Source organism: Nomascus leucogenys, chromosome 17 (assembly GCF_006542625.1).
Source record: "Nomascus leucogenys isolate Asia chromosome 17, Asia_NLE_v1, whole genome shotgun sequence".
Taxonomy (NCBI): Eukaryota; Metazoa; Chordata; class Mammalia; order Primates; family Hylobatidae; genus Nomascus; species Nomascus leucogenys.
The window spans coordinates 15,513,361-15,533,814 of record NC_044397.1 but is presented as its reverse complement, the minus strand read 5'-3'; positions in this window follow the sequence as shown (position 1 = coordinate 15,533,814).

Below are 20,454 nucleotides of genomic sequence, written 5' to 3'. Positions count from 1 at the left end.
GAAAGCGAATTCTCTCTGACACCAAGACCAACGCTCTAGCAAAGCTCCTCCGGCGGGTATTTTGTTTTCCCAGCGGGTTCTGCCTTAACAATCAGGTCCTTTGTAAGCCAAAATGTGCAGGGCATAAAAGCGTGTGGTTTGGGACTTTCCAATGGGGAAGTGAACAGAAACTGCCACAGACCCGGACATGAATAGGGCGTTACCCTCTGCTGGTGAATGCAGGCAGGCCTGGCTGAGGGTGGTGAGACTGCAAGGGACAGGTGAGAGATGAAGCTCAGAAGACATCTTTGCAGAGATGTGGAGAAGCCAGGAGGAAGTCCTTCCTAAAATAAACCTGACCTCTCGTGGGTTCCCAAACACTAACTTGTTTCCCTGGGAATTTGGAGGTGGGTACGAAAAACTGAGTAACAATAAACAGTTAACTTTACTGCCTCATATTTGGATTGCTGGTATTTATGCAGCTTTGACCAGGAGCTGGTAACAGATGTGGATGGACTTGAACGACCAACTCAGCTTAGAAGGAAGCCAAGACTGAAGGTTTCCTAGATCCCAGCTTGTAAGTTCCCTACATTCTTTAATATACAACTTTCTTTTAATAAAACAAAACAAAAAAATCCCCCAACAACTTATTTTTGATGTAGCTGCCATTCTTTTCTTGGATTCAATACAGCAAGTTTTGGCTGGAGCAGCTAGGAACTTAATTAGCAACTAATGTACCGACTTGTAGTAAACATCAACATTTGTCTATGTCATGAGAGAAAAAAACATATTCACACTGAAAAATGGCAGCTTCATTTTAGTACAGAAGCCACATAAATGTGAGTCCTTAAGGTTACTACTCATTCTGAAGGCATTCTGTAGCCACATGTGACTGTGGGTGGTAGGCACATACGCATCATAACCAGAACCTCATGGTCCAGAATTATATAAAGGATGGAGAGATCATTTAGCTTATCAAAGAGACATATTTAGGAAAAATAATCTGTTAGCAAAGTACATTCAATAAAGTCTATGTAGGCCAGGAAAACCTGATAGTGCTTTGAACTGGATAATAGAAGTACCGAGTCTTGGTGAGTATTTACTAGGGGCATACAAAATATCCAAATGAGCACTTTATGGTAACGTGTCTTATTTTATTCTCTAATTATCTTATGTAGAAAGCCTTTTTCTACCCCTGAAGGATTGTAAGCTGCTTGAAGAAGGGATATATTTGCATAGTATCTAGTACACTACTCACAACTAGTGGGCCCTTGATGACATCTCTCCTGGGAGTTGTATTTGAGTTGACCATAGCAGCTGGCATAATGTCAAATACGCTCAAAGTTGAAGTAAATGAAACCTTGGGCTTGCAGGTAGGCCTGATTTATACTGTTCTTTTCTGTTTCTTCACAGAACCCTACTCATTTTTCACTTAATTTTGGGAGTTGACCTTGTACCCAGATAGAGGATAATCCAATTAGATGTTTCTACAAAAGCACTCAAATTATTAATTTTAAGTATTGGGTCTATGAAAATACCCTTCAAGGCTGTTGCAAATACATACCCTATCCCCGAGCTGCCAGTAGGTTTTATTCAACATGTTAAAGCACAAACTAACAAACCAAAAATCATTCTTTTTCCTGGCACTTATCCTTCTGTTTCTTGGTTTCAAACATGGGGGAATGAGAAGGGGTTGCTGACTGAATGTGGGGAACCAGTTAATGTTATTTTCTTCATACCACTTAATTGTTGCTCTGGAAGAGAAAGGATCAAATGTTTGGTGTTTGACCTTTTCTCAAATAAGAAACATTTAAACCAAAGATATTTAAATATTTGGCATTCAAATTATATCATTCATTATATCATCCAGTCATTTAAAATGTTTATTAAGTATCTATTACATGACCAGCACTGATCTAGGTGCAGTTAATAAAATTAACAAAGTTCCTACTTTTATGGAGTTCACATTCTAATGGGAGTGGGAAGATAGACGGTAAGTAATGACTAAAAAATATGCAATGTGCCAGGTGAGGATAAATGCCATGAGGACCATAGTAAATCCAGTTAATAATGTATATTACAGTTTCACAGGTTGATTTCCCAAATAGTCACCCTCATCTAACCCTATTAGCATCACATAATACCCAACAATAACAATTCATATTTTCTCATAAGTAGGAGTCACTCTGCTGGATGAGGTCTGAGTGATGAGGATTAGGCGTGGGTGGAAGGGACTTCTTTTTTAGGAATCTCTCATAGTCTTGATAGGACCCTTTTTGGAGAAAGGAGGTTAAGGAAACAAAAGCCAAGACACAATCTCTCACAATGTATCCTTTTACTTCTATATTTTTTTGCATCATGATTTAGTTTATTTTCTGTTTTTCACTTGAGTAATTAATTGTTTTCCTCTGTCAAGTTTCTTCTACTAGGTTTCATTTTAATCCTCTTCACCAGTTCCCAAATGTAAGTTTCTTTTTCCTTTCTCTTTTGAGGCAGGAGATCCTGCTGAACTATGTACTTTCCCATTGTTATGCAACTTTTCATTTGAGTTTTTAAAAAGTAGTAGCAATATGAGCTGCCAGTACAATTTAACGACCATGCATAGCAGTAATATCTTTTTCAAAGAAAATGACAATAATTTTAATTTAGTGAGAAACCCTGGAACTGTTGTTCTGTTCCTTTACTTGTTTGCTCATTTGTATCAATAATGAGCCTGCTTTGTGTAATTTAAAGTGTTAGATGCTCTTAACCTGGCAGTATGGGGTATGGTTAAGCACAGAGACTCTGAGTTCAGGCTGTCTGGGTTCACATCTCAATACTATTTCTTAATTGCTATGCTTTGAAAAATCACCTCAAATACATCAGTTGTAAAATGGAAAGATTCTGGTATCATGTCATAAGTTTGTTCTAAGGATAGACTGTAACACACTAGCACCAGCCTGGCATGTTTATGTGCCCCATATGTGACTCCAGCCCACTATGCTTATATAAAAAATAAAGAAGAGATGGTGCAGTGCTAGTCTTCAAAGAATGCACAATTTATAAAGGAAAAATTTAGTTACATATATATATATTCATACATATAAACACTATATAATAGCTAGCCATTTAACTGAGACTTTAAGCAAGACTTTCAGCCATTTAACTGAAACTGATAGGCTGACTTAGCAGGAAAGTTTATTAAAAGGATACTGTCATAGCTTTTTATTTCAAAAGTAGTAGTAAGCCTAAAATAGAAAAAAAATTATGGCTAAGATCACTAAATCTTGATAATTTCCTAATCACTTTCACAAATTCAATTAAAATTCTGGTTTTAAGTTTTCACATATAAAAACTTTTCTACATAGCAGTTTTGGCAAAAAATGAAAGTCACGTATCAATAGATAAGTTTTGGAACATTCATTTTTTCAAGTACTCCTTCCGTAGCTTAAAGTCTTTTCAAAAACAGTTACCTGCAAATGTTTTTGTTAAAACAGTACTTTCACCTCAAAGGCTAGATTGTAATTGTTTTATTTTAAAATAAATGCTTAAGAGCAAACTACAGTCAAATGTAACTAGACTACCATTGTCTTTATCTTGCAATCATGGTTGACATTTAGCTAGCAGTGAGGTTTGGGTTAGATATCCCAGTCTGTGTCCATTTTGACTGGGGAGCGGCTATTCTAATTGCTTGATACCCATCCCATAGAAATTGTTAAATATTTTTATATCATTTCTGCTCATATTGAAATGGGAAAAGTTCCCTTGTCCCCCTCTCAGGGTGTGCGATGCGGTTGTGGCTCGCTTCTTCAGTGCCCCACTGCTCAAACCTCTAGGGGAGCCTGCAGATGGGCAGGCTGTGGGGCTCCGACCCACAGCAGTGTCTAGGGGTGGATGTTTACAGCTTCTGAAGCCTCAGTGGGCGTGTGTTACAGGGTGATCTTTTAGTTTTGCCGTCTATAGGTGGCTTGTGTTAACAAGCTCAGTTAGACCCTCTACATTGTCTCAAGGACAGAGGGCTTTCTGTATCCCAGGTTCTTGCCTTGGTATACTGGAAGAATCGGATCACACCTGGGCTTGGAGAATGAGTGCAAGCTTTTATTGAGTGGAGGTAGCTCAGGGGAAGTCAGAAGGGGATGGAGTGGAAAGGCTTTCCCCTGGAGTCAGGCCACGCAGCGGCCTGGGCTCCCCTCAACTGCCCCAGCCAAACTCTGCGACGTTCTACTTCTTCCAGATGGTGGCCTGCCAGCATGCTGGTGCCTTTTGTTGTGTTCCTCTCAACGTTCAGCCGCCTATGTGTTTTTCTACTGATGTGCTCCTCTCGAGTCCAGCTGCCTCTATGTCTGCCTGCTGGGGTCTTGGAGGTTTTTATAGGCACAGGATGGGGGCATGGCAGGCTACGGTGGTCTTGGGAAATGCAACATTTGGCAGGAAATGCCTGTCCTCACCTAGGTCCGTGAGGGTAAAGCCCTAGCTAGGGATCACACCCTCCTCTACCCAGCACTTCCCTTTCCCCTTTCTGTATCATTTACAGGGACCACGCTCTTCCCTTCCTAGCACTTCCATATCATTTATCCCCTCTGAAGAGGTACAACTAACGGCCATTAGAATATGGACGATGACCGGTTTTAGCTGCTTCCTGCTGACAGGGGCATTGTTTTCGTAAAAATGGCAGTCAGACTCCTCCCAGAGGTTTATCTGAGGGTTCCTAGCAAAGGAGAGCCATCGTCCGAGGCTCCGATTGTCTGACCATTTGGAGTTTGATGGCTTCTAGGCATGGGAGAAAAAAAAAACAAGCTCTATGAGGTTAAGTATGCATGGGTTAACTGTGTATCATACAAGGAAAGAATTTAGTGCCAAAGACTACAGAGATAAGAAATGAAATATACTAACAACAACAACATTGTACCCCAAGCTGTTTCAGCCTGATGAAAGAAATTAAACCTTGTATGGGAGCAGTTAGACTTTAGAAGGGAGCTAACTGTTGTTGCCGTATCCTTAGCAATTAACAGGTGCACCCTAGGAATTCTGGGGTTTGTGAGCTTGCCTCGTGGCCACTAAAGCTTCTGTTTCTTTCCTGCATTTCCTCTCCCTTTCCCGGGCTTCCCTGTCTCTATTATAAAAGACCAAGGTGTCCATTTTCACGAGGTCCTCTAATGTATTGTCTGCTCCCAGGGCCCATTTCTGCAACTTCCTCCTGATGTCAGGAGCTGCCTGAGTAATAAATTTATCCTTTAGGATTAGTTGCCCCTTGACTGAATCAGGAGATAGAGAGGTGTGTTTTACCATGGCCTCTCCAGGAAGGCAGTGGGATTTTCATCAAATTCCTGTCCTACATAAGCCCTCCATTATGCACACCTGAAAGTGTATCCTCTTCCAGTTTCCCATCTCATCACTGGGATCCCATTTAGGGTCATCCATTGGTACTGCTTCTCTTCTGGTTGGATAATGTTTGCCCCCTTCCCTGACATTATATGTGATACAAAGCTCATCCCCAAATCTGTCTGCACTTGCTGAACGGCGTGTTTCTCAATGTCTGTCAGGGTCTGATTCAAAAGTAACATAACATCTCTCCCGGAAAGTTCAAATATTTAGGTCAAATTCTGGAAAGCCTCTATATATCTATGAGGGTCATCTGAAAACTTGCCAAGGTCACCCTTCATTTGTGTTAAGTCCTGTAAGGAGAAGGGGACCTGGACCTTACTGGGCCCAAATTCACTGGGACTCTATTAGAGAGGCAAGAGTAAGACTGGGGTTTGTTTAGGGTGAGGATTTCTAGGAGGGGGCAAGTGAGAGGCTGAAGCTGGATGGGGAGGTCGGGGTGGACCCAGAGGAGCAGGGCTTGAGGGAGTTGGCTCCTCTGCTGGGGGTGCCTCTGAGACTCGTGTCTTTAATTTGCTGGGCTTGCCCCTTGCAGCCTTCCCTGAGACAGGCAACAGAAGGGTTGGATCAATCCTACATTGTCAGCAAAGGTCTGGATTGCCTTACAAGGTATAGAAAGCTTGCACATATGGGACCTCAGACCATCTGTCCTCAAGTCTACAGAAAAGTTCCAATTGCCAGATGGTATTGAAATCAATGGTCCCTTCCAGAGGCCAAGCCAGTCCTTCCTGTAAATCATAATTTGGCCAAACTTTTGTGCAGAGGGCTATGAAGCATTTTTCCTCCAGATTCTGAGGGTCAAAGTAGTCCCAATGATCCAGCATACACTCCAGAGGAGTATAAGCTGAGGGTGGTGAAGAGAACTGGTTGCCCATTCTGAAAGACAGGGAATAGAGGCATCCCTCATTTCCCTTCTTTATTTTTTCTTTTTTTTTTTTTTTTTTTTTTTTTTTTTTGAGATGGAGTCTTGCTCTGTCACTCAGGCTGGAGTGCAATGGCACGATCTTGGTTCACTGTAGTCTCCACCTCCCGGGTTCCAGCAATTTTCCTGCCTCCACCTCCCAAGTAGCTGGGACTACAGGCAAGCCCCACCATGCCCAACTAATTTTTTGTATTTTTAGTAGACACGAGGTTTCACCATGTTGGTCAGGCTGGTCTCAAACTCCTGACCTCAGGTGATCTCAGCCTCCCAAAGTGCTGGGATTACAGGCATGAGCCACCACACCCGGCCTTCCTTTCCTTCTTTCAGCAAAAAACTCAGGGTATGATGGAGAGAGAAAGCAAGCGTCCTCCCTCCACTCTCCACCCCTTATCCCTGAGCCCCAGAGACCTTTGCAGGTGCCAGCCATAGGTACAAATGAGGTATGTACCCATGAGGTAGGGAAAACCTGGAGAATGGGAATTAACTGCCCTCACCTATGCCTCCCTTTCTCCTTGCTATTGGCAAACTTTGAGTTCCCTGGGCCTGTTTATTCCAGGAACCATGGCCTCCTTCCGTGGGGTGGGTTTTAGTTGGCAGGAATTGGTTTTGCCCATTTACACTGTGCCTGTCACCTGGCTTTGGATTCCTTAGGCCCAGTTTTTCTTTCTGGGGCTTCAGTCTGAAGCTTAAATCGAGTTTGGGACCAAAAAGGTATTTTAGAGGCTATTTGTATCTGTTTAGAGTATCTCAAATGTGCCCTGCTGAATTTGCAGTTATCAGCCAGCAGGGGTCGCTCCTCTGCTAATTTCCCTATCAGAAATATTGTGGGGGGCAGGGGGAGCCCTCTCACTTGGAAAAGGAAAAAAACAGAAAAACAGTAAAAGGGGCAAAAAAGGGGGGATGCTAGGAGAAGAACCCCTTACTTAGTGCAAGTGGGCCCTTTTAATCCTTATAATTATCTTTCCCATCCTTCCCCTAGTTCAGACCAGGTTGAATTCCCTGGCCAGGGGAGGTTCTGTTGGCATAGTAAGCAAGAAGCACCCTGTAGGGTCCTGGCTATTGCCTGTTTGCTCCTGCTCCCCGTCATGGCTGCTGGGCTCAGCCTTTGCCTGCTGCAGGCACGCCTAGGCAGCTGAGCTGAGAGGGGAAAGGGTAAGCAGAGATTCCCTGAGCCATGCATGCCTGTGGCTGTCGAGGTGGAGGCATACCTGGCACCTCTAGGAAGAGTTGGTCTGATCTGAACCTTTGGTGGCTGGGCCAAATACTCATTTTACTTAGTAACATTGACGCAGCCTGTAGCAAAACACTTAACATTATAAAGAAAGAGATGAGAGCCATTTCAAACTGTGCGAGAGAGAAAAAGTGACAAAAAGACAACAGACGCTTGCTGGGCATGGTGGCTCCACCTGTAATCCCAGCACTTTGGGAGGCCAAGGTGAGTGGATCACCTGAAGTCAGGAGTTCGAGATCAGCCTGGCCAACATGGTGAAACCCTGTCTCTACCAAAAAAAAAAAAAAAAAATTAGCCGAGAATGGTGACATGTGCCTGTAATCGCAGCTACTCGGGAGGCTGAGGCAGGAGAATTGCTTGAACCTGGGAGGTGGAGGTTGCAGTGAGCCAAGATTGTGCCACTGCACTCCAGCCTGGGTGACAGAGCAAGATCCTGTCTCAAAAAAGAAAAGAAAACAGAGCCTCTTACTCATAGGAAAGAGAGAGAGATGGCAGGGTTTTGGAAGAAAGGCAAACCTGACAGTTTAGCATTCACTCACACTCACCTTCTAAGATCCCGGGTGAGCTCCTAGTTGAGACAGGAAAAGTTGCCCCGCTGCTCAAGCCTCTAGGGGAGCATACAGACGGGCAGGCTGTGGGGCTCTGACCTCATGGCAGTGTCTAGCGGTGAATATTTACAGCTCCTGAAGCCTCGGTGGGAGTGTATTACAGGGTACTCTTTTAGTTTTGCTTTTAGTTTTGCTGTCTATAGATGGCTTGTGTTAACCAGCTCAATTAAACCCTCTACCTTGTTGCAAGGACAGAGGGCTTTCTGTATCTTGGGTTCTTGCCTTGGTGTACTGGAAGAATCGGAATCACACCTGGGCTTGGAGAATGAGCGCAAGGTTTTATTGAGTGGAGGTAGCTTGGGGGAAGTCAGAAGGGGATTGAATGGAAAGGTTTACCCCTGGAGCTGTGCCTCTCAGTGGCCTGGGCTCTCCACTGACTATCCCAGCCAAACTCCACATCATTCTGCATCTGCTGGTCAGTGGCCTGACAGCATTCTGGTGCCTGTCAGTGCATTCCTCTCCACATCCAGCCGCCTATGTACTCTTCTGCTGATGTGCTCCTATTGATGTCCAGCTCCTTCTATGTCTGCCTGCTATGGTCTCAGGGTTTTTTTAATAGGCAGAGGATGGGGGCGTGGCAGGCCAGTGTGGTCTTGGGAAATGCAACATTTGGGCAGGAAATGCCTGTCCTCACCTAGGTCCATGGGGATGGAGCCCTAGCTAGGGAGCATGCCCTCCTCTACTTAACACTTTCCTGTCATTTAAAGGGACCACATTCTTCCCTTCCCAGCACTTCTATATCCATATTATAATTGAAAAAGTCTTAAAAGTAAGAGAGTAGGAAGGCTGTAGAATTAATTATTGAAATATTGAGATAAATTGAATCAAACTTTTGAACTGCTAAATCCTGAAGGGTTAAACTAAGATTTTAAAATATAAGCATTATCAGCTACAAATTTTTTTATTATCAATGCACTGAATTATATAAATTACATTTTAAAATCTTAATTAGTTCATCTCATTCCTTTTTAGTTTTTGTTGTATTTGATGATAAATTATTATAGTTGTACATGTGAAGATTTTCTAAATGAATACCCATATATTTACTGGGGTCCATGTTCAAATATTTTTAATGATAGGGATCAAAATTTTTTATTTTTATTTTATTATAATAATAATTATTGTTATTTTTAACTTCTAAGTTCAGGGGTACATGTGCAGGTTTATTACATAGGTAAACTTGTGTCATGAGGGTTTGTTGTACAGATTATTTCATCACCCAGATATTAAGCCTAGTACCCATTAGTTATTTTTCATGATCTTTTCCCTCCTCGCACCCTTCACTCTCCAATAGGTCACAGCTTGTGTTGTTCCCCCATGTGTTCTCATCCTTTAGCTCCCACTTATAAGTGAGAACATGCGGTATTTAGTTTTTTGTTCCTGTGTTAGTTTGCTAAGAATAATGGCCTCTAGCTCCATCCATGTCCCTGCAAAGGATATGATCTCATTCTTTTTTATGGCTGCATGGTTTTCAATGGTATATATGTACCATATTTTCTTTATCCAGTCTGTCACTGATGGGCATTTTGGTTGATTCCATGTCTTTGCTATTGTGAATAGTGCTGCAATGAATGCATGCACACAGGTGTCTTTACAATAGAACAATTTTTATTCCTTTGGGTATATACTCAAAGGAATAAAGGATTGCTGGGTCAAATGGTATTTCTGTCTTTAGGTCTTGGAGGAATCACCACACTGTCTTCCACAATGGCTGAACTAATTTACACTCCCACCAACAGTATGTAAGCATTCCTTTTTCTCCATAACCTTGCCAGCATGTGTTATTTTTTGACTTTTTAGTAATAGCCAATAATTTTGATTTTTAATAGTAAGGCAATGCTGCAGTAGGTCAAACCATTTTGTATGAATATTAAAATAAAAGAATGACCCAAAGAATGCTACAAACTTGCTTTCCAGTTGTTTTATGTACCCGAATACACACACTGGCCTTGAAGAATATCTCCAATAGGAAGTGCTGACATGGTCAATTCAGTCCCTTTTTGTGAGCCAAGTGACCAGTTAGGAAGTTGTTCTGAACCTACGTCCATTTAGACTTACATGGAAACCTGTATAAAATTATCCATTGCCTCACAGTCTCCATGGTTAGAACTTTAGTGTCAGTTATTTTTCTTTGCAAACCCACTTGTAATTTCATTCTTCCGTTAGAGGTGAGAACTAGGGATTAGGGCTTCTGTTAGCCTAGGGCCAACTGAGGATACCATCAATTCTCATTTTTGGTGGCAGTTATATTCTAAAAAGTCACTATAAGCACTGAATTAGTGAATACTGGGCCATTGCTTCTAGAGAAAACGCAGGGTTAAGTTCCTATGAGCCCCAGTCGCATTTTTGTCAACTGATCAATACATAAACTTGTTTGCATGTATTTCTGTTTAAAGACATTTTATTTAGTATATATTGTTGATTCATTAACATTGAATTCACAACCAATTGCACTATGACTCATACCTGGGCAGAGCTTACCTAACATACTTATTTTCTTTTGTGCTCAGGAGTATTAGACCGCACTTCAGCACTGTGGTGGGAGGACATTTTAAACAGTGAAACCACTAACAAAGAGCACAAAAATGTGAAACATGTGGCACTAAATATACAACAAAAAGGATACTTATTTATAGTATAAGAGCTGAAACAAGAAGGCAGAGTACTGCCTTGTTTGACCTCAGTTAGGAATCTGTGCGTCATGTGATTCAAATGTTTCACTGTTCTGCACATGTTTGCAAATGACTGTGAAAGGGCTACAAGTATTGATTATTTGGGGGTTACAAATAAGTATCAGCAAGTAGCTGAATTCACACATATGAAACCCATGAATAGTGAGTATCAACTATCCTATGGTTTGAACTATTGTGTCCCCTTCAATATTTATGTTGAAATATCATCCCCAATGCAACGGTGTTAAGAGGTGGGGCCTTTAGGAGGAGATTAGACCATGAGGGCTGTGGCCTAGTGGGCAGGATTAGCACCCTTTTAAAAGTGAGTGGGTTGAGCACATTTTGCCCTTCTGACCCACCCTGTCAAGAAATAGCATTCATGGCACCATCTTGGAAGCAGAGGCTGGGGACCTCACCAGATGCTGAACCTATCTGCGCCCTTGATCTTGGACTTCCCATCCTTCAGAACTGTGAGGAAATAAATTTCTGTTCTTTATATTACCCAGTCTCAGGTATTTTGTTGTAGCAGAACTAACAGACTGAGACAAACTGTGTATATATAGCTTGCTGGCCTGAGCAGGAGAATTTGGAAACTGGATTATGTTTTTTAGATATCTTCCTGAATCATTCATAATTCATTTTGGCTAAAGCTGTGATATAAGTGGACACATATTTTCAGCAATTTATGAAAGGACACGTAGTCTGGAACATTCATCTGCTAAATTCATTGGCCTGGGCATTGTCACATAATTGCTTAGAACAAATAAAACCTATTAGGCATTATATAAAATACACAACTTCTGCCGGGTGTGGTGGCTCATGCCTGTAATCCCAGCACTTCGGGAGGCCGAGGTGGGCGGATCATGAGGTCAGGAGATCGAGACCATCCTGGCTAACACGGTAAATCCTGTCTCTACTAAAAATACAAAAAATTAGTCGAGCATGGTGGCAGGCACCTGTAGTCCCAGCTACTCGGAGAGGCTGAAGCAGAAGAATGGCATGAACCTGGGAGGGGGAGCTTGCAGTGAGCCAAGATCGCGTCACTGCACTCCAGGCTGGGTGACAGAGCGAGACTCCTTCTCAAAAAAAAAATACATATATATAAATATATATATATAAAATATACAATATTATTTATATATTATATAATATAGACATTATATAATATATAAATATATATATATATATATATTTATATAACTTCATGGCAGTAGCCCCCTGGACACTTCAGAGCATAAATCCTTAGCTAATATTTGGAAGAATCAAATTACATATGAATTCAACTGAAAAGTCCACAATGTCTTTAAACTGGAGACAAAGTAACAAGTGCAGGAAATCTGAATCAGAATTACTTCGAAGGATTTTTGCTTCATGCTCATGCCTACTAACAAGGCCAATAGCAGTCCTTCAACTTGTGGTTCAGGAAAGAGAATGAGGGACTGAAGGAGGAAGTCCTAGATCATTAAAAAAACTGTCTTGCTTATAGTAACTGGAGTTTCTTATACTTTTACCGAAAAGGAAGAGGGAAGTTACAGAGACTGTGAGGAAATTCAACTTCCACACAGAAATAATGCACAGTCACATTTATTGCAAGTTTATCATGGCCTAGGTGACTAATATTTAAACTGAGAAGATTTAATGTGACTTAGTGATACATCCCTAAGATGTGATGAAGAGAGGCTCAATGGGCGGATCACTGGGCCCCATCTGTACTCCAAAAAGAGTACACTTTTTTAAAAAAGTTCATATTTTGTGATTATGCATTTTTGGAAAGGCGTTTGAAAGTCTCTGCTGGGGGATCAAAACATGATGTACAAAGAATTTGCACAAAAATAGTAATACGGTATCAGGGCTTTCTTAGACTGCCTCACATTTACATACACCCAACAAGCAGCAAGATTAATTCAGAGTCAGCAGCTTCCTTTACCAACAGTTTTTCATAGAATCAAATGCTAAAAAAGTTGAGCAAGCTCTGGAACCTGTATACCATTTTGTTGAAGGTGGGAAAGGGACTTCAATTATATTATGCCAGTACTGTTACAAATGAAAGAATGGATGAGTAAAACCAGTAATGAAGAGATGAGACACCTATTTATTAAGACCACAAATTATACCGTATTTTATAATGTAAACATATATTGCATATTAAAATATATTTTCTGATTATTCCTTAAATAACTATTTTTCCCTCTGAATTCCCAATAAATAGGCTGTGTGTTTCATTTATCTATCTGAGTATTTGTGTTGAGGATATATAGATTTAGCACTTTTGGGGAGCTTGCAGAGTCCCTCCTCATCCTTAGAACTCATTCAAAATTTTAGAACTTATTTAGCATAGATGATTTCATTTCATTCATCCTTTCTCCCTGAAAGGCAGTTCAAGAGTCTCAAGGGACATATTCATACTATGTGAGAGATTTTTAAATTACCAAGTGATCCAAATTATTTTGTTACTACAAATAATCTATTTAAAAATACTTCAAGATGAAGGATTTATGATTTTTAATAGAGAAAAATAAATAAAGCAGCATGCATGGACTGTGAGTGATCCCTGATAGACATCTCAGAAATGCTTCATTCATTTCAGGAGCAGACTGCTTGTGTGCTCACAAATGTGCTGCATGCTGTTAATTACCAATTAAGCATAATGTTAACATTTAATAATTGTGGAACACCCACAGTGAACCCTAGAGAAAGCCTGAAACTTAACTCGAAAAAGGAATTCTGGAGGCTGACCAAAGTTCTCAGATGAGGCCAATTACTGCCTAAGGCTCATCTTATTCTCTGGAACCTTGATGATATGGTGTCTCCTTTGAAGAGGTGGCAGGCACAAAGCAGCCCAGGCCAAATCCTAGACATCGTCTTATCCATGCCTTTCTCAGAAAGGTCTAAGTGGGAAAGCCTTCCTTTGCTTCCTTCCTGAGACTTCTCCACACTGCGACTCACAGATGATGTTTCCTCTGCCGCCACCTTGTGGGGCTTTAACTGTGAGATCTTAACTGCATTGGAACAAATTAAGCTGATACAGTTAAACAAAATTGTAACTATGTACAATTATAGATTTTTTTTTTTTTGCCAGTTAACAGAAAAGGGAGATAATCTATATTTCCCACTAGGGAGGTAAAATCATGGCTATAATTTCAACTTAAAATACATGTTATAAAGGCAGAGAAGATAACCTTCTACTTCATTACCTCTACTGCTAATATTCTCTCCAATCTTCAGAAAAAAATCATTTAAAATTAAGCTGCTCAGGGCCCAAGATACGTCTGCTACAGAATCAGGGATAAGGGTATAAATATCTATAGGTAAGGGACAAGGTAACATGTATTGAGGATGTTTATAGGGATTGTTTTCATGACTATGCCTATGTTACACCTCCCTGCTCCTTTCTTTTGTGATTCTATGGCATCCTGAGCTTACCTCTAGCCACAGAACTCATCTCACTTTGTTACAATTGCATTTTGACTTATCTGCCATTCCTAGTAAGCTATAAGCTTCACAAGGACAGGCAACATGTCTTCATTATTTTTGAATCCTCAATAGTAGCATAGAGCTTGGCACACAGGAGGTACTCAATGCATATTTAGTGAATAAATGAACATCAAATGCCTACCATGTGCTAGGAGATGTGAGGAAAACAAAGATCTATACCTATGCTTTTCCTGAGCTTTCTATATTTTACCACATTTAATCTTCACAACTCCATGAGTTTATGAGCGGGCCTGTTGTTTTCTCTTGCTCAGTATTCATTCCTTCTGTTTTTGGTAAAACTGCTCCTAGATTTTCTTCGTGAGAAACCACCCATTTCCTCATCCTCAAACTATCTTTGGGTAGGATTGACCCCTTTCTCACCTATTGAGCTGGAGACTTATTAGTTTAACCTACTCAACATATCCCACTCCCTAGCTATAGTGATTAAGTGTGAACATGGAACCCAGTTAAAACCAGAGAAACCTTAGCACTTTGGGAGGCCAAGGTGGGTGGATCACTTAAGGTCAGGAGTTCAAGACCACCCTGGCCAACACAGTGAAACCTCGTCTCTACTAAAAATACAAAAAAAAAAAGTAGCCAGACGTGGTGGCAGGCACCTGTAATCCCAGCTACTGGGGAGGCTGAGGCAGGAGAATCGCTTGAACCCAGGAGGTAAAGGTTGCAGTGAGCTGAGATCACACCACTGCACTCCAGCCTGGATGACAGAGTGAGACTCCGTCTCAAAAAAAAAAAAAAAAAAAAAAAAAAGGGACCAGAGAAATAAAAGTGGAAATTCCCTGTAGCTATTTGTAACAGTGAGTTACGGTTGGCTTAAGGGTTGGGAGGGGGCCTCCCTCTATGTCCTAAGAATGGAGGCAGAAGGGACAGCTGGAGAAATGTGGGTCCTTGGAGAAACTGTCTATATGCCAGATGAAACTTAATCTAAAGCTAGCCCAGGACTTTGAATTACATGAGCCAATAAATTCTCTTGTTTAGATATATTGAGTTGGATTTTCTGTCATAATATTAAGAGGACTTATTGGTCTTCTAATAGGGAGTATCCCCATTTTGCAAAGGAGAAACTGAGATTTAAAGAAGTTGCATTATATATTTCCAATGTCATACTGTCAACAAATGAACTTGGAGTCAATCGTCGACCCCTCCGTTATTTATTGCAGTTTCTTCCAGAGTTAGCATGGATGATAACGACTAGAACCAATTAACGTAGTCTCTTGAAATCAGAATGTGTGTGTGAATTAATGAAATCAGTATTAACAAAGTTAAAAAAATAAAATGTTAATAAAGAGAAATTGTCCCAACTCTGACATTGGTATTAACTTATTATCTGCATAATGTGCTTAGCTGATAGGTAGTTTCCTACATGGATGTTTCCTAAATGTTAATGAGGGAAAATATCAAAATTCAAGATCTGAATATCAGCTGATTATTTTTCATTATTGTAATACTATGATAGACTTATAGCCTGAAGCTACATGTTTTGCTTAGTTAACAGTTGAGAGTTGAGTTCAATAATAATTTAATTTTTCAAATTGATACATGAAAAGCTATATTTTAGGCAATGCTTTCCAACAGAAATTAGTTTTGTTTCCTTCTAAACATGTATTTATTGATGTGTAGATTTATTTAAAATAATGTACAGAAAGATATTTCACATAGGAAATAAAATACATAATTATTTGATCTTTGTTATCTATATACTCAAATGGCTTCTATGTCCCCACTCAGACATTTTTTGTATCTTCTTTTCATTTTATTCTGTTTTTTTGATATCACTAACTATCATTTTCTTAGACACTTTATGAGCAAACTCTAGCCTAAAGATTCTGTTGCTAGGTAACATCCTCCTTTCTCCTCCCGTCTCCTCTCCCTTTCTTTTCTGCCGGTTGCCATAGTGCCTCTCTTAATGAGTGGCTCAAGTTCTTACTGTAATCCTGGAAGTTGAATAAAAACCTAAGTATCTCTCTCTCTCTCCTTCTGTCTTCTATATAGCCTAGTTGCTCAGTGAAATATTTGGATTTAATTAAGTACCGATTAATCATTCAGTGTAATTACTCTATAAATATCTATTTTATGCAATTTATCTGGATTTTTGGTTTACCTTACAGAACAATTTCATGGGTTGAAACTCTAACTGAAGAGTTGTTTAATTTGGGCAGGGTTGGGAATTTAAGTTCTGGAATTTCTTTTTCTTCAGTGTGATTGGCATTTTCCACCTACCCATAAAGATCTACTTTTCACCCTTCTCTACATTGCTCTGTGCCAGGGGAGGCTAACCTTTGTGGACTGCATCAGTGAGCTCCCTTTTCCTCTAGCTTCTGGTCAGATTCAGTCAATGGAAGCACTAGCAGGAAAGCAGAGGTAGGGAGAAGAGTGAGGTGTTGGCATTTATTCCCTAGGCTAATCTTAATGCAGATTATGGTGCATCCGTGTACTAAAAGTCATGTGTCAGGGGACCCTCTTCATACAATAATTCTATCCAGGTTTTGATAACTGCTTTCTTGCCTTGCACCTTCTTTCTAAGGGTGGTAATGTGTCCTCAACACTGCTTGCACTGGGACTCTGTATCAGGCCTGATTGGTTTATCTTACCTATGTCAACACTTTTGTAAATAGTGACTTCATTACGATCCCTCAATTACTGTGTCTGAATGTGCCATCTGCTTTTTTCTGGTGGAAGTGGCAGCAGCAGCAACTGAGCTTTATGGCTAAAAGACAGAAAACAAGGAAAGTGTTTAAGGTAAGCTGAGCTGAGAAGATCTTGGGTGGTACATTAATTGGGCTCATTATGCCCACCCATAACTGATCATGGGTCGTCATCTACATTAGTACCTGTCACAATTCTTACCCCTTTTTGTACCAGGAGAGTACTGTTTTTTTCTCTTTCTTTTACTTCGGTTTCTAATTTTGGATAATTCATGCAACGAAGTGTTTTATAGCTTAATTCTTAGGTTTTAAGTAACATTAAAGGCTCTAAGAATGGGACTTCATTCTCTCACACTCATTCAAAACTACACAAGCACTGGTGATTGTGTAGTGAAAGGTGACAGCACAACAGTGAACACTATGATCAGGGGTCTCCTGTTTTCAGCTTTCAGATTTTATGTGCTATTTCCTGAACATGAAAAATAATCAGCTCATGTTTTGTTTTAAAAATATTTTGCAACTGCTTTGACCTGTGTCTACATCCACAATGCAAGTTATTACTACGTTTCCTCTGAAGATGTAATTGGTGCTCCTTATTTCACAAGATTGTTGGGAAAGTCAAATGTGATAATGTGCAAAACAGCTGTGAAAAATATCAAGTGCTATATAAAATAATAAGTTGTTATTTTTAAATTTTTATTACCAGGTTTTATTTCCACCAATGATTTTACATAAATATGAAGGGGGGCACTCTTATTTTACACATACACAAAACACCTGAGGATTAATGTGGAAATGAGATGATCTCAGCTTTTAGTTGGCCAATAATATATTTAAGAATTCTGCCACTTTTATGTTTTTGATGAAACTATTTTTAATTTTTTGTAACAGGACTACTCTAACTTAACTGACACTACACAGAAGCGAGTTACTAATCAATGGGATAAGCACCAACATAACAGAATTTAATTGACATGTTTAATTTATATTTTTCTAGAGACTCAGCTTTGTGGGTATATCATCCCATGTTATTACAGAAGCGAGTTACTAACCAGTGGGATAAACACCAACATAACAGAATTTAATTGACATGTTTAATTTATATCTTTCTAGAGAGACAGCTTTGTGGGTATATATATCATCCCATGTTACCTAGGTAGAATCTAAATGATATTCATAAGCATGCAACTTGGATTTAAAATTTAAGGTAGGTATTTTTCTGATCTTACCTGAAAAGTAGATGACTTTATTGAGGATTTTAATCATACTGTTGCTGTTCTTATTCAGCATTAGTTGTGGACACATACTGTGATCAACATTATCTACATATATATAATTTGTCAGGAAGCTTTCATTGAGTCCAAATTGCTTAATAGAGTTAATAATCAAAGTGAGGATGTATATATGCAGAAAGTATACCAATCATCAGCTTTCTGAAGAGCCTTGTTAACAATTTCATGCTAAAATGCACTATTACTAAATTGCTTTAGATTTTGTACTCCTGCCAAAACAGTACTAGTATTTTCAGAATTAAAAACAGAAAACTGTGTTATTGAGAGCTTAGCTGAAGAAAGGTCAGTTTGTCAAGCAGCTGCTTGAGGTAATAAATGGTAGGTAATGTTTATTTTTGTCTTATTTGGCATGCTTATTATTTTTCTTCTGTCCTCACTGGTGGGCAGTAACCCTTAGAAAGATACTGAAAGGAATAACTTTGGGCTTAAAATAAAATTATTGCTGGATGGCTTCACTTGATACTGTCATATTTTTATGTCTTATGCAAATAACACATATATATCTTCATTATTCCATATTGAAAACACAATGAATAATTTCTGGAAAAGTATGATAATTATTGCATGTAGATCAGTTAAGGAAATCTATGTTAAGGATTATTGGAAATCCAATTAAGGAATACATTTTAGCATAAAATAGGTAAATACTAGGGTAGATCAAAATGACAGCACAACAGTGAACATTATGATCAGGTGTCTCCTTTTTCAACTTTCAGATTTTGTGTGCTATGAACGAAATGCTTCTCTCCCCAAATTTGCATGCTGCAACCCCAACCACCAATGGGATGATATTTGGAGATAGACTTTAGGAGATAACTCAGTTTAGGTGAGGTCATGAGAGTGGGGTCCTCATGATGGGAACTGTGCCCTTATAAAAAGAGACCCCAGAAAGTTTGCCCCCTCTCTTGCTATCCTCATGCACCAAGCAAAGGTCATGTGAGGACACAGGGAGAAGGCAGCCATCTGTAACCAAGGAGAGAGGCCTCACCAGGCACTGACCCTGTGGGCAGCTTGATCTTGGACTTCTAGTCTTCAGAACTGTAAGAAATAAATTCTTTTTGTTTAAGCCACACAGCCTATGGTATTTTGTTATGGCAGCCTGAGCTAACAGACACTGTGTATGTACTTTCTTAAGTGTTATATGGATTTAGAAGTTGTCAGAATTATTTTCCATATGTAATGGGCTATACCTTTAATCCTCTAAGTCATAAAACTATTTATATTATTAATTAATTTTTATAATCAATGATGCCCAAAGAGGCCTTAATTTCTTAGGCCCCTTTCACTTTCATTATCAGCATCAGCAATTTGTTAGGGCCATTTTGGAGGAATCCTCCCTCTCTAAAAATAAGTTCTTTGCCACTTGTCCTCAGTGTATCAAGTGGAGAAAGGTCTGTTAAGATACAAATCCTGAGTGGTTGGTAGGCACCCTCACCAGAAGCTGTTCACTCCAGGCAACCTCTTAGATCAACAGCCTGACATAGTCAGTTAGTATCACAGGTATCTCAAATTTAACATCTCCAATATTAATTCTTGATTTGGCACTATCCCAAACTGCTCCTTCCCCAGTCGTCACCATGTCATTTAAGGGCAAATCCAAAACACCAGTAAACCCTACTGGCTATCCCTTAAAAACAGAATAATCATCTCACTACTTCTCACCATCTCAACTGCTATACCCTAGTAGGTCACCATCATCTCTAGATTACCAACAGATTGCTAACAGATCTTGTTTCTACACTAACCTCCTTCTATTGTCAACACAGCTGAAAGAGTGAGCCTTCCTAAATCGTATCATGTCCCACTTAGATTTCAAACTCTTCGGTGGCTCCGTATCACAACCAGAGTATAAAAGAAAGTACTTAAAATGGTCTGTGAAGCCCTGCATGATCTGCTCCAATGTCCCTGCTCTGCAACCACTCCAACTACTCTCCCTTTTGCTCAATCTATTCCCGGCTCACAGGCCTCCTTGTTATTCTTCAAATAGGTCAGGCAGGGTTTTGCTTTAGGACCTTAACTCTAGTTCTTCATGGAAATTTCTTCCTACAGATACCTCTAGAATGTCTAACTTATTCATGACCTCTAAGTTTTTGCTCAAATCTTGCCTTTTCAATAAAGCTACCCAAGTACTCCATTTAGAGCTACAACCTACTCTGTCATCTCCCTACCCCTTAACCTTGACTTAGGTTTGCTTATTTTTTAATAGTATTTATCATCTTCTCACATGGTTTATAATTTACTTACTCATCATT